Below are 13,550 nucleotides of genomic sequence, written 5' to 3'. Positions count from 1 at the left end.
GCTGAGAAGAGGAGGAATCCCTGGATCTCTCTGCGGTTGGGATGGATTCCATGCAAAGACCTGCAGGGAGGAGTTTGGGATTTTTTGTTAATGTTGAAAGAATGGTGCATTTTTTTCCTCTTTTGTTTATACGTCCGTATAAAATTACCCTCCTTTTCTTTGTCGTTTTAGCTGTGATTGCATGCAAAAGGGAATCCCATAACTTGCAGAAGCACCAATTCTCCTGCCTGGCTTTACAGAAGGTTGAACAGCCGTTAAGGAAGTGGGTTTTCTGTTTTTCTTTCTCTCTTTTCCCTTCCCCAGGCCCCAAGCCTCCTCCTCTGGATTTTACGAGATCCCCTACAACAGGTAGTCCTCCACTTATGACCACAATTGACTCCAAACTTCTGTTGCTAAGCGAGACAGGTGAATTTTACAACCTTTCTTGCCACCGTTGTTAAGTGATTACTGCAGTTGTTAAGTGAACCTGACTTCCCCATGGACTTTGCTGGTCAGAAGGTCGCAAAAGGGGATCACGTGACCCCCGGACAGTGCGACCGTCATAAGTAGGAACCAATGGCACAGCATTTAATTTTGATCACGTGACCATGGGAATGCTGCAAATGGTCGTAAGTGTGAAAAATGGTTATAAGTCACTTTGTAAGTTTGAATGGTGACTAAATGAACTGCCGTAAGTCGAGGACTGCCTGTACAGTCTCTGTCTCTTGTCAGTTTGATGCCTGAATTCAAAGTCCCGAAGAGGAAGAGGAAGAGGCGGGAAAGAGGCAAGGCTTCCCTGGAGACCCCCGGGGGGCTGCTGACCCTCCTCAAGTCCCTGAGTTCCTGAGGGGGGTCCCAGCACAAGTCCGAAAGCTCAGGAGGCTCAGCCTGAGGCCCCAGTGACCGACCCAGATTGGATCCTGCGATCTGGAATTTTTTAGGCAGAAAAGAGGAGAATAAAAAAGTAGAATAATGTGGCTGCAGAAGCATTCAGGCACAGCTGAAGCCCCTGAAAATCTACTGATTTCTCATACACCCCAACAAATGGCTGAAGCTTTGTTTCCTGCAAGGAGAAACTGCGGTTATAGCAGAAAGAGAAAAACTGAATTCTGTATATACACACACAGACACACAAAACACACCAAGTTATGTTTAGTATTTTTTTAATTGACAAAACAATATCACGTTTCAAGTGAAAAAAAACTAAGGAGGCCAATTTCTCTCTTTTCTTCATAATTTATAGGAAGACCATGGAAATTTCAAGGCTGAAATTGAAGAATTTCAATTCAATTCCAATTGAAGCATTTCATCTTAAATACTCCCCTCCTCTCCCTCCCTCTCTCTCCCTCTCCCCCATAGTTCTAGGTTGAATTACATTGCCTGGAAGAAGGTTGGGGAAAATAAGACCGGACTCTTTTTAACTTGTTCAAAACACAGAACATTATACATAGACATACAACCATTCACTAAGGCTGCATTACTACTAGTCTTCTCATCATTCCCATCACCCATCTCTCTCCTCCCACTTACAACTGTAGTACTGTAACTTTGTGGCTTGTGTCCTTACGATTTATATTGATATTGTTTCCTGATTGCTTATTTGTACCCTACGACTATCATTAAGTGTTGTGGGTTATGATTCTTCATGGATGTATTTTATTCTCCTTATATTCACTCAGAGCATCTGCACCAGAGACAAATTCCTCGTGTGTCCAATCACACTTGGCCAATAAAGAATTCTATTCTATTCTATTGAATTGCCAGCCAATAAACAAAATAGCAGGTATTTTAATTAGTTTTAATTTTAAACAAGTCTGATGACTCAAGTCACAAACCCAAGGAAGCTAATTTTACTCTGGTTTAGATCTTTTACGGAAGAAATATTTCAGATGAGACCAGCTCAGAAAAGAGAATTGAGATCTGAGTTGCAGGGTTCAAAAACAAGATGGGGAGAAGGCGGAAGTCCTCAGAGAAAGCAACCAACACAGAATCAATAGTTTGGAGAAAGAACTCAGTGATGTAAACAAGGAAAGCCATCATCTCCACTGCAGAGTTCGGGAACAAGCTGAAGAGGACCAGGAGCTTCTCAGGGAGAACCGAGCATTGAGGGAACAACAGGAAAGGTCAGAAATACCGTCTTTCCCTGAAAATAAGCCCTAGCCTGACTTTTTTGGGGTGGGCTAATATAAGTGAAGAGGTGGGCATGGCCAGCGCAGGAGGCAGCCCTTCTCCCAGTCATGGGGGCTCTGCCCCTTAAATATGGCCTGCGGATCAGCTGCAAACCTGGAGCCCCCATTAAGCTTCATTATCATTGTTAAGAAAACAATGTACCAGTCAGTTATGATTCTTTCCTTCTCCTTCACTCCCCAGAAAAAGGTGTCTGCAAGCGTCACCAGAGAAACAAATTGAAGACCTGGAGGCTGATATCATCATGGTGGAACCGTACCTACCGGAACCCATCTACCCCAAGATCACCTCAATTGATGAGCGAAGGATGTCAGACGTTCTGCCTTACATGACAATGTGATGGTTGGTAAGTGAACTAATTTGGTTGTCAGGTTTTCTTTATTCTTCTATTTTAAAGGCATTTTGTTATTGCTGTTTTTATTTAATTCTTAATAGCTTTTGTTGTTTTGCATTTCTTGCTTTGGGGGTTTTGTGAGCGGGTGGTTGGACTATGGAAACTAATAGGAAAGAAAACCAGGAGCCTTTAATTTGGTTGCTCTGTTTTTTATTGTTTTGTTTCTATTTCATTATTCTTAAAATATTCAATCTGTGTTTCTTTTGCCCCAGGACGAATTGCGGCAACCATCACATTGTTGACCAGGGCTGAACGTCTGACATCGTCTTCCATCAATGATGGTGATGTTGGGATCGATGGATTCCGGTATGGAGGTTCCACAGTGATGGAGACCTCCTCCTCATCTTCAGCTGGTGGTTCTGGTGACGCTTGCAACACCTTCAACGCAGAGGCCAAACAAGACATAGGTTCCAAAGATGACCAAAGTCGTTTTCCAGAGTCTCCAAGGAAGTTCTGAGGGTTCTCACTGGATGGCCACACGAGCTCAGTCTCTTCCATTTCGGAACAGAATTGAAGGGATTAAAAAAGGATCTTGAAGGGTATTCCAAATCCAGATGTATATTTACATTACAAAATAAATTTAAAAGACTCAAATCAACTTTACAAAAGCATTTCCTCTTCAGTTCTTTCCTCTTTGCAACTTCTGACAAGTTATGGGGACCCCTGGAAGGCGACTTTGTTTGTCCTTGGGGTCTATGTCTTCATTGACGTTCTGCATATTTGTTCACCCGTGCAAGTAAGTTGCTCCTCATCAGGGGAGTGGCATCAACACAACCGGGGGAGCCGTGGGGCACTGAAAGCCCCCCAAAACGTTGGTGGAACTAACAGGTGAGAGTATAGACTCCCTCAGGGCTGGAAGGGACCTTGGAGGTCTTCTAATCCAACCCCCAATCTTGAAAATCTGGAGCCCCCATTAAGAATTACCTTTGTTATCATTGTTAAGAAAACAATGTACCAGTCGATTATATTTGATTCTTTTCTTCTTCTTCAATCCCCAGAAAAAGGTGTCTGCAAGTGTCGCCAGAACAACGAAAGGAAGATGTGGAGGCCACCATAATCACGGTGGAACCGTACATACCAGGACCCATCTACCCCAACATCCCCATCATTGATGAGCGAAGGATGTCAGATGTTCTGCCTTGCACCACAATGTGATGGATGGTAAGTGTTTGAACTAATTTGGTTTTTTCTCATTATGATGATTTTATTGTTATTTAATTCTTAGATGGATTCTATTCGAGAGGCAGAAAAACCCAGCCTACTGCAGTCAGTGGGCAACTTGGAGGCTGCAAGAAGTGAGTGGCCGGAGGACTTGCCCAAAAGAAGAGTCCTGGCTGAAGGGAGAGGATTTGGGGTCTCTTGAGGTCACCTGGGGTCCTTGGTTGCTTTGCGTTGCCTGCTTTGGGTTTTTGGGTGGGGATGGCTGGCCTAGGAAGCTGAAAAGGAAGGAGAGTGGGAGCCTGGAAGTTTTAAATATTAATTTGGTTGCTAAGTTTTATTTATTATTTCTTGCTTACTTATTTATTTATTTAATTGGTGCTTCTTTTGCCCCAGGATGAATAGCTGCCAGGGGTGAAATGCCAAAACAACTGGAGCCCAATTTGGACCCCTTCGGCATTGACAACCTCACCATCAGTCAATTGCCAAAGGCCGCCTTCCTTGGAACAGCTGACATCCAGTCCGAACATCTGGCTGACTGTGTGTGTGCTCTGAGGAAGATGAGGGCTACAACTGAGGTTCAACCATGCTGGACAGGACTCATGAGGGGAATCGGACAAAGAGTGTCTCTCCCATAAACAATTGGGGAAAACACACATGACAGAAGCCCAGATTGGCTCTCTAGTTGCCCAGGTCAGGAAGGACCGTGCCAGGAGTTCAAATTCCTGGACATCTGGTGGAAAATGATGTGCAGGACTCAAGGATGAAGGCTGAGCATCCAGGACTGGCAGCTGCTGAGCAACTGGAAGAAAAGTGCTTTCCCGACTCTCCCCAAGATGACATCCAGACTTTTATTCCCCGCTGAGAGACTCCTGGTTTCCTCACCTGAACTGGTTCTTTTCTTTTTTCTTTTTATGTACTTTTTAATGTAGTTTTATTTAACTTTTGGGGCTTGCTTGTATTTTTTTAAAACATTTTTGGGAGGTTTTGATTAAATAAAAAATTGATTTAAAAAAGAAATGATACGAGAAAAAGTACAAATGAAATCTTAATGAAAGATTCACACTGCAGCTGCCATTCGTTCGTTCGAAATAAGAGAGCTTGTTAAGTCCTACTGCTAAAAATTATCTATTTTTCTGCTGGATTTTTCTGATGCACTCAGGAAATCATACATATTGTTCTAAAAGCTGGATGGCATTTTTAAAACAACATCAAAGTAACTTTGTCTAAGAGTTGGTGTAAATGTTGCATCACAAAATCTTATTTCTTCAACTATCCCGCCTGTATTAATGACAACATAGAAGACGAGATGAGCAAGGGCCAATTGCTATTCATACCTCCTCAGTTTTATGAGGCATTATCCTAATTAATTAACTTAATTATCAGGAAGTACCGTAGTTAATATTCTGCTGGGTCAAGGAATATCACCAGCATTCCCACAAACTATTGAGGAAGTGTAAAGATGTGTGCAAATAAAATATGGCATCAGGCTAGAAAGTGGAAGCTCCTGAGTTCTAGTCCCACCTCAGTCATGAAAGCCAGCTGGATGACTTTGGGTCAGTCACTATACCTACCAACCTCACAGGGTTGTTGTTGTGAGGGGAAATAGGAGAAGGAAGATGTGTTTGAGAGATTGACTGCCTTGAGTTGTTTATAGAAATAAAGGAATAGTAACCAATAAAGGACCTTGGGGAGAGAAGGAGATGCTGTTGCCCAGGGAATAACCAGATAAGGTGGGGGAGCCCCCAGGTGCATAACTGGCACAGAAAGAACCCCAGAAAGGACCCTCCCTCATTTTTCAGGCTTTCAAAAGAGTTGGTGGGAGATTTGTACTTTCAGACTTGCAAGATTCTCTTCTGTATCCTTCCAATAAAGTAGAGTTTCCTCATTTGGTCGTATTTCCTCTCTGGTGTACCTGGGAGGTGATGGGGGAGACTTGCTACCTTGTGTGCCAGGTGAGTCTGGCCAGAGCCGGATCTGGGATCTCAGATGCGGCTGCTGCAGACTTTTGAGGTGCTTCTTCTTGTTTTCCCTCATCTTCTGAAGAGGGGTGACTTTCTCAGTTGGCTGTAGTGGCTTTTCTGCACATGGCAGAAAGTTCCTCACCTCTTTGAGGTCTTTCTCAGAGTCAGCCTTCTCTTGCTTGAGATGGACACTTGGCTAGTAACCTCATGCAGTTCTTTGTAGAGTTCTTCAATGTATTTCACCAAAGATTTGTTCTCTAGCTCTAACTGATGGCATGATCTCCTGCAGGTTTTCTGCAGGTCTTCCGTTGTGGTCTTAAGTTGATCCACTTTCTCCTGGAGACAGCTGTGCTGATCTTTCATCCACTGATTGTCTTTCTGGGATTTCTGGGTCTGAAAGTCAAAGGAGTCTCTCAGTTCATCAACCTGGAGGTTGGGACCATCAGTGGTCGCTGAGAGATCATCCAAGGATATTGACCGTATGACCATTTTTTCCTTGTTGCTGACCTGTTTGACAAATGGAGAGACACAGCCACACCCTCTCTCAGTTCAGGGCCAATTTTGCTAACCTGCCTTCTCCATTCTGGCTTTTTCCTAAAGTTTTGGAGTCCATCATCTTCTGCTAGCGTGAGATGCAGCAGGAGTGGAGAACCAACCATCTGCAGAGGGGAGGGGGTGTCTCCTGACGAAGGATCCTTTCGATATATAATCTACGCAGATCTCAACTAAAAACCACCAGGTTCAAAATATCATATTTGAGCCACATCAAGTGAAAATCAGCTCTCTGGAAATGTTCCTAGTGCTGGTAAAGGTGGAAGGAAAGAGAAAGGGGGGAAATTTTAGGGTAAGGTTGGTGGATTTGATTACTGTGTGGATGGGTGAACTTTTGGGAGACCTGAAAGTCCAGACTGGGGACAGGTCATCCATCTACCTCTGTGGTCACTCAGAGTCCACACAGTTTCCATGCTGTCAATCAATGCAGACCAAACTCCCTGGAGAAGTCTGCAATGCTGGGAAAAGTGAAGGATCACTCATAAGCAACTAAAATGGGGATGGGGGAAGGTTGGGAGACCCAGAGGACCAGGTTGGGGACAGATCTCCATGGAGAAAAATGATCTATGGGCTACTAGGCATCAACATTCAACTTGATGACACAGAATCAATCTATCAATCAGTCAATCAGGCAGGCAGGGAGGCGGGCAGGCGGTTAACTTACAAGGTCCCTTTCAGCTGAATGCTTCCATTGTCTTTTTCCTTTTCATTGTTGCCTTAACCTACAAATGGGGAACAATAGCAGTAGACTTATATACCGCTTCATAGGCCTTTCAGGCCTCTCTAAGAGGTTTACAGAGAGTCAGCATATTTCCCCCAACAATCTGGGTCCTCATTTTACCCACCTTGGAAGGGTGGAAGGCTGAGTCAACCCTGAGCCGGTGAGATTTGAACCGCTGAACTGCTGATCTAGCAGTAGCCTGCAGTGCTGCATTTAACCACTGCGCCACCTTGGCTCTAGATTAGGGTTAATACAATTAAATGACAAAATGACAAAATGACAAAAGCCTAAAGCAGGGGTGTCAAACTCAGTTTCATTGAGGCCTGTATCGGGGTTGTGTTTGACCTTGGGGGGGGGGGGTTGGCCAGGGTAGGAGTAGCCAGTTCAACATGACTCGTGTGTCAGAGGCTCCCCTCCCAGGATCCGTTTTGAGCAGCCACAGCCTCCTGCAGTGCTCTACCAGCGAACTGGGGCTTAGTAGGGCCACTCACGGCCCTCTCAAGCTCCGTTTTCTTTGGCAGAGGCGCCATGGGACAGTCCGCTGTGTGCAGAATGGCCTGCGGGCCGTATCTAAGCATCCTGCAGGCCAGATCTGGCCTGTGGGCCTTGAGTGTGACACCCCTGTCCTAAAGCAGTCATTAAACTACAGTATAACAACTTTGTGTAAAAAACACAAACTTGGCCCCTTTAAGGCTTGGATGGTCTTCAACTCCCAGAATTCTGCTTGCTAAATGGCTGGCTGGAGAATTCTGGGAGTTGAAGTCCCCCATACCTTAAAGGGGCCTAGTTTGAGAAACGCCAACAAAATCCCTCAATACTCTATTCAAACTATCCTGACTTCCCATTTCATTCTGAATCCAACTCAAGGCACCTCATTGCTCAAAACCCCCCACAGGACTCGGTATCAGCTCTCCATCCATTTGACTGTCTTTGTATTGCTATGATTTCTGATAACAGGAAAAGGTGGTGACCATTGGAATTAAGACAGACACACACACACCCCGCAAGTACTTACTACGAGTCCCATTGTTAAATATTCATTAGTATAGATTGCATATTCAGTTACCTTATTCTATAAGAAGCCAGCAACAGCCCTGCTGCGTCCTGATTGGCTGAGACGCAGCAGAGGCTGTTGCCGGCCGCAGATCCTTACTGATTGGCCGAGGGACTGACGTCAGCAGTTGCTGCCCAGTCCTCGGCCACTGATTGGTTTACTTAGTTATATAAATACCTTTGGCGCGCGGTTTGCCTTTGAATCGCTGTCACTTCGTTCTTCTGCATAATAAACTGGTTGTTGTTCGGAAACCCTGGCTTCTGCGTCTTTCCTCACTCCAATCCACAAAACCCATCTCAGCCACGAAGCCCAGTGGGTGACCTTGAGCCAGTCCCTCTCTCAGCCTTCACAAGGTTGTTCTTGTGGGGATGAAGGAATCTTAGATACGTTCACTGCCTTCAGCTATTTAGAGAAATAATAAAGGCGGTATAAAAAATCCAAGTAATAAAAAACGAAAACAAATGTCCAGTCGCCAGGCCAAGTGTGCTATTGGGAAATAACTACTATCTGGCCAACGGAATCAGAGTTTAGCCATTTCCCCAAATCATGAAGCAGGTCGACCTCTAGCTTTGTGGTTGCAATGCCCACCCAACTGGGAAAGCCTGGAGCCATTTTTTGGGCCCCTAAACATTGCAGGTTTTTCCGAGTGCCCTTCACCGCCAGCCAGCCAGCCAGCCAGCCAGCCAGGCCCAGCCCCTTTCTGGAGACAAGAACCTTTGACATGATGGATGAGGAGATTGGTGACAGGGATGGAGGCTGCCAACATGGCAGGTATTAGCACGTCTGTGAAGTTTAATGGAACCCCCACTTTTCTAATCTCCCCCCCCTTAGTTCTGCCTTAAAGCGAAGGGTCTCTCCCTCCTGAGAAGCCCATGCGAGGGAGACCCTGCGATGCCCCCAGTGCCAGCTATCCAATCCAGCCACTTTCCAGGGATGTTGAGCAGAGCCTCCATTACGTGGTCCAGACTCCCCAAGGATGCTGGAGGTTGCATGGCGAGCTCCAGCCAATGAGCTCAGGAGGAGCCTCTGATGTCACAAGCCAAGGCTTTGATTGGCCTGGACCTGAGATTTGAACAATAACCACCAATCGGCTGCCTTCCCTTGGGGGCGTGGCTTATTCATTGACGAGCCAATCCTGAAGGGGCTTCGAGCCCCGAATTGGCTTCAGCCAGAGCAGCTCCCTCTGAAGGGGGAACCCTCAGTCGGAGGGGAGCCCCACCTTCCGCCCCTTCTCTGGGAGTGAAATCAAAATCTTGTCCCTTGGGAGTATAATCTGGTGTTAGAGATCCAGAGAATCCAGGTTTCCCTCTCCAGACCCAGACGATGAAAGGGAAATATGCATAAAAGATCAGATGGGATTCATATTCAAAAGGCCTTGTGAGGAGGAGGTGCCTGAAGAAACACATGGGTCTTTGCGAGCTTTAGCTGTCCTACTCACTGCCCGCATAGGCCAGGTATGGCCTAAAGGCCAGACGATAGACTGCCCCTTACAGGCAGTAGAGGGACAGCTAAAGATGGCGCAAGCCCCAGGGGGTCCTCCATTTTGTGGCGGGAAAAATTGAGAACTGTGGAGTATTTATTTCCCTCCTTTTTCCCTCTGGGTTCTGTGTGTGGAATCTTCACTCTTCTTTTGGCTCCTTGAGTAAAACCCATCCTGGTTTTGTTGTCCCCCAAACTCGCTCCTGCTTAGTGTCGAACCCGATAAGCCTCCGGACACAAGGCGTGACAGAGAATCCTACTTTCACTTTGGTTCCCAGATGGAAGGATTGAAAAGCTAATCAAGGACCAAGAGGAGAATCTCACAGTCAAGGGAGGGTCTCCCCTTTGCCCTTCCCCTAATCATGCAGGCACAACAGGCCCTTCTGGTTTGGTTCTTTGGATTTTACCTTTTTTTAATGGAAATTTTGGGAAAAAAACACTTTTACAAATATTTCCCTCCCTCCCCCCAACCTTCCCCCCCCCCCCGACTTCCCAGAACCAACACAGGGTATAAATCTTTAACAAAAACGTTCTAAAATAAGCTTTAAAAAAAGTTAATATCATTTTTCATTTGAGCTTTAACTCCTCTTTTGTTAGGCTAACTCTAAACAGATTATATCATTCCTTGTTCCTTCAGTCATAAACTATCTGGAATTTCTTAGTCCCATATTTATTTTGAGTATAATCAATCCATCTTCTCCACTCCAGTTTATATCTGTCATTTGAATAGTCCTTAAGATATGCTGATATTTTAGCCATCTCTGCTAAGTTTGTTACTTTTAATGTCCATTCTTGAATAGTAGGCAAATCTTCCTTCTTCCAGTATTGCACCACCAACAGTCTTGCTGACGTTATTAAGTGCAAAATCAAGTTAGTCTCTACAACTGTACAATCAGTAATTATACCTAACAAAAATAACTGAGGGGTAAACTTTATCCTTTTTTAAAGAACATTTTGCATAATCCACCATATTTTTATCCAAAATGCTTTTACCTTTTTACAAGTCCACCATATATGATAATATGTAGCATCAACACAATCACATCTCCAGCATTTAGGTTGTAAATTCGGATACATAGAGGCCAGTTTTTTAAGATCTAGATGCCATCTATAAAACATCTTATAAAGGTTTTCTCTCAAATTTGGGGCTTGTGTAAACTTTACATTTCTTACCCAGATCTTTTCCCATGTATCCAACATTATTGGTTCTTCAAAATTTTGGGCCCACTTTATCAAACAGTCTTTAATTAATTCTGTTTCCGAATCCATTTCTATTAATGCATTATATAGTCTCTTTATATGCATTGGACTTTGATTCCTGATTTGTTTTAGTAAGTTATCCGCGTCTTGCATAAAACTGATTTTTTGATCTCTTTTCCACCTGGCCTGTAACTGCCCATAGTGGAACCTGATTTTACATTGTTTTCTCACCAAAGGTCACAGGTATCTTGCAAAGTGTGCCGGTTTGGGGTCCCCCCCCCTTATAAGAGAGCTATTCTTCCTGGCAGGTGGTTTTAAGGTGCTAACTTCTGCCTCACTGCTAATGTGCAGCCCCCCCCTCCTTCCTTCCTATTGCACAGCAGAATAAAAGAACAGTCTTTTTCTGAGGCAGCCCCCCCCCCCGTGACTCCTCTCCCTCTTCAGAGAGAGAGAGACAGAAAAGGAGCAAAGCTCTTAATTGCCAAGGCAAAGAAATGAAGACAAGAGAAAATGTTTTTATCGGAATTTATATTCCTCACTCTCATGTCCATTCCATCCACACCAGAGTCCTGTCTCCACATAGGACCTTTCCTCTCATCCCCAGGGCCTCATCTGTGCATATATTCCACCCTCTGATCCTATTGGTAAGGAGGTGGCTGTTGGCAGGGCAAGCGCATTGCGGACAGGCGGGGCAAGCGAGTGGCGACTGAGTGGGTGGGGGGAGTGAGCAAGGGGGCAGGCAATGGGAGGGAGTGTTCTAGTACATGGCCTCCAGAAGAACAAATACCGGAAGAGACGCTACATTTGACCAACCGGTACCCCCTGAAACCCACCCCTGTTCCCCACTGACTTTGCTTGTCAGAAGGGGATCACGTGATGCCAGGACACTGCAACCATCGTAAATGGGAGTCAGTCGTCCAAATGTAAATCCCGGGACCAGGGAGATGCTGCAACGGTCACAAGGGTGCAAAAATGGCCATAAGTCACTGAGGGAAACCTACCTTTTGCTGGAGCTGGGAATTTCATGTTCAGCAGCCAAGAGGTGGCAGTTTGACCCCAGTACCGGAAGGCAGGTTCTGTATGGACACAGAAAGGGACCAACAGGCCACTCCAGTGTCCCTTGTTTCTGATGGTCGGGTTCTGTGGAATAAGACAGGCACAGGATGAATGCAAGGCTGACCTTCTGGAACCCAACAGGAAGCCCATCTCATCCAGGTGTAAGAAAGGCTGCTTCCTCAACAAACTCACCTCGGGTGGGATCTGCCTTTTATAGATTTGAAGCAGCTGGATCAGGGACCGGGTTGCTCTCTCACATAAGGTGAGGTCAGGCGACGTCAGCCAGTTCCCCAAGGCCTAGGAAAAGCGGAGAGAATTCCTTTTTCTAGACACATAAATATCTTGCTATGTTTTACAAAAAAATACTTATAGAAGTTGAGATGTTGTGCAATATCTCAACTTCTATATCCAAATAACCAATCAATATGATCTGCTATGCATGCATTCTGAGGGGTAGGGCAAAGGGTTGAATGTGACCATCCCTTGACTATACAAAATGCTGTAAGATTCTAATTTTGGTCCTTGGTTAGCTTTTCAAACTGAGGTCCGTATATCTTGGTATCAAAATAAAAGTATAATTTTGTATCACACCTTGTGTCCCGTGACTTATCGGCATCGACACTAAGCAAGAACCCAGGTTTGGGGACAAGAATTTGCTGGAGAATGCGGGCAAACATGCCTGGATCCCCCATTGCCTGAGGGACAAATCAAAGGGGAGGCCTCCAGGTTCATGTAAGTTGGCCATTGAGAGGAGAGTGAATGGTTCCTAAGAATTATATCTGGCCAGGTACCTTGGCTGTGTATTCATCCGGGGGCAGCCAACTCAGAGAAAGGGGGACAGAATGACTATATGCTGCCTACTTTTGGACTTGGCCCTGAGATAAGTCCCTGGACGGTGTGGGACTCAAAGGTCAAAGCCCAGAAAAATCAAGGTGTGGACAATTTCTTCGTGGAGAAAGATATTGGAAACAAAAGCCAGGCTTCCTCAGCTTACGTGGCAGAAGTTGACCGTCCAGAGGATGAGGTGAGACTATTGCGGGGGACTCCCCAAGGGGCTTTAAGGTGTGAAGTGGACGGAATGTCACACTCTTAGGAAAACCTCTGAGACATAGTCACAAGGATGGGTAATAAGCCTACAGGAGGCAAGGTAAAAAGACATCAAATCCCAGATAACGAATCTAATACCGGAACATTAAAAAGGGGGGTCTCTGACATCAGTGCCCTCTGCCAGTGTGTCCTTGGCATGAAGTGGTTGGCACTGAAGGGGTAGGAGACCCAGGGAGACAAAAGGAGGAATCAGATATTGGTTAAAAAGAACCAACGGTCCCAGTAGGTGAGGCCAGGAGGAAGGAGACCAAAAAGGTTCCTGAAGGGACAGATAAACTGGACCACACACCCGGTCCAAGGGAGCAGTTGAGACAGAACTCCAGTCGCCCCTAAGGGAAATTGGATTGCCAGGAGCTGCGGGGGAGCTGCGTAAGGTGTGGGTGTATGCTCCATTCTCAATGGCTGATTTATACCATTGGAAAACTCAAACTCCTAATTATAGAGAAAAGGGGTCCTTAGGTCTTGGTACCAAAATAAAAGTAGTAATAGCAGTAATAGCAATAGCAGTAGACTTATATACCGCTTCATAGGCCTTTCAGGCCTCTCTAAGCGGTTTACAGAGAGTCAGCATATTGCCCCCAACAATCTGGGTCCTCATTTTACCCACTTCGGAAGGATGGAAGGCTGAGTCAACCCTGAGCCGGTGAGATTTGAACCGCTGAACTGCTGATCTAGCAGTAGCCTGCAGTGCTGCATTTA

The 13,550-nt window shown here is 45.4% G+C and overlaps 1 protein-coding gene and 2 long non-coding RNA genes across 4 annotated transcripts in view; all 3 read right to left on the bottom strand.

The window, feature by feature from the left end:
- LOC148048782 (uncharacterized) overlaps positions 1-13,550 on the bottom strand; it is a 158,517-nt gene that overhangs the window by 23,717 nt on the left and 121,250 nt on the right. The window lies entirely within an intron of this gene.
- LOC148048789 (uncharacterized) overlaps positions 1-13,550 on the bottom strand; it is a 29,454-nt gene that overhangs the window by 5,659 nt on the left and 10,245 nt on the right. The window lies entirely within an intron of this gene.
- Positions 5,352-11,818, bottom strand: LOC148048790 (uncharacterized). The gene is made up of 4 exons (XR_015695514.1): positions 11,690-11,818; positions 8,187-8,411; positions 6,899-6,956; positions 5,352-6,189 (listed from the first exon to the last, which is right to left on the bottom strand). It is a non-coding gene; the product is annotated as an uncharacterized LOC148048790 (long non-coding RNA).

Source organism: Thamnophis sirtalis, unplaced genomic scaffold (assembly GCF_051295495.1).
Source record: "Thamnophis sirtalis isolate CommonGarterSnake01/CBP01778 unplaced genomic scaffold, rThaSir2_p1.2 scaffold_2, whole genome shotgun sequence".
Classification (NCBI taxonomy): Eukaryota; Metazoa; Chordata; class Lepidosauria; order Squamata; family Natricidae; genus Thamnophis; species Thamnophis sirtalis.
The sequence above is the reverse complement of the archived record's forward strand: the minus strand, read 5'-3'. Positions and strand labels throughout refer to the sequence as shown.